Below are 1,781 nucleotides of genomic sequence, written 5' to 3' on the forward strand. Positions count from 1 at the left end.
CCACCGGACAGTGGTTTTTTCAATCGCTTCAAAATCGCCTGTTATTTGCTACGACTTTGATTAAATCTTAGTATTCCTAAATCGAAGATCCTCTTTAATAATTGTTGCTTTCAAGCTGAAATTTTATCGCTTTTCGAGAATTTTTAGAACGGTTGAAAAAATCACTATCCGGTGGATAGCGCTATCCGGCTTTCATACAACCGGCCCCTGTGAAATATCGATTTGTTATCACTACGTGTACAGTGTAGTAATATCATTTGATTTACGATAAGATTTAAGAATTCCAAAATATTCAATACTTTCGCTGGGAATAGAAATATTTTCGTAATATATTCAAGCAAGTACTATGATTTAAAACTGGGATACATTCGCACAGAGCTACATGCACGACGATCTTCGAAAGTTAGTGAGTAAGCTATATACCGTTTTCCCGACTTGTGAAATATAAAATTTGTGACATGCCACATGTCCAGAGTTATGACATCTCATGCTAGCAAATTCCACGTTGGCGTTCCGTGTACGTAAGCAAGCAAACAAGCAAGCAAGCGTTCAGTTCTCCAAGCTGGCAACTTTCGTGCGAAGAAATTAAGCCGGATGTCCAATAAGAGCTTGCTATTCTACGGATTCAGCGCTGTTAGCCAATGGGAAACTGTATTTTAACGATTGTTTCGTTCAGTAATTAGACTTTGCGTTCGTTTAACGCCTTCGGTGGATGTTAACTATTGAAAAATTTTCCGTGTTATATAGTAGAAACGTTACTTGAGTAATCGAGTTCTCCCAAACCCCCACAAGTGTTTCTATAACTCTAGAACTCTATTGCGCTTTAGACTAACTTTTGATCGAAGTAATAAGAAGAAAATAAGTCACTTAAATTAGTGCAAATGGAAAGTTTGGTTCTGAAATTTTGTAAAATGCGGAAAATATAGCCATGCGAAGTTGGCAAACTTTGTATACTTTTGTATTACGCGTGTAACTAAATTAGTTACAAACTTCGGGCCGTAATACAAAAGTATACAGAAATCGCAACTTCGCATGGCTATATTTTCCGTAATTTACTACAATTCGCAGTCAAACCTGGTAGTTTAACTAATTTTAGTAAGCATTTTCAGAAAGTTTCCTCTTTACCGCTGAGATAAGATATTATAGTCTGACGCAAGTCGTCCATTTCAGCGGGAAAATTTCCGTGTTTCTAAACAGTTATAGAAACACGCTTCCCGACCATCCAATCAGCACGCGCTTACTGTCGTGAAAATGTGTCAAATGTCATGTTTTTCTGTAGAGTTGTTGTGTATTGTATATTCATATAATTATAATCATTTATGTGGAAATAGAGTAAACTTGTAAACAGGGGAAATAATGCGCGCAAACAAACGCACGTCCAACCACGAAGAAGGAAACCGCCTGTCCCACACGCTAACGCGAGCGGATGGAAGAATGGGGGCCAGTGCGGTTAGAGAGTTAACCGCACGTTGCGGGAAAAACATCCTGGGACGTGCATAAATTGCGCAAAGGAAGTTCAGGTGAAAATGGAATAATATCCCCTATAGCTTTAGTATAAATATAGGTAGAGTTGTAAACTTTAAGTTAGTGTTGTTAGGAGAGTTGTACTAAATATACCTGTACATAGAGTGTTAATTAATAAAAGTTAAAAATACAGTCCCCGAGGTGTGGTATTCGTTGAATCTGGTGCCAGCAGCAACGTAGCAGAGAGGCGCGACAGTTGCGCGACACTTACTATATATATTAGCTAAATGCATATAAGTATTTGTGAGCGTATTAAC

This window comes from Dendronephthya gigantea, unplaced genomic scaffold (genome assembly GCF_004324835.1).
Source record: "Dendronephthya gigantea isolate DGI-Jeju-01 unplaced genomic scaffold, DenGig_1.0 000042F, whole genome shotgun sequence".
In the NCBI taxonomy this organism is placed as follows: Eukaryota; Metazoa; Cnidaria; class Anthozoa; order Malacalcyonacea; family Nephtheidae; genus Dendronephthya; species Dendronephthya gigantea.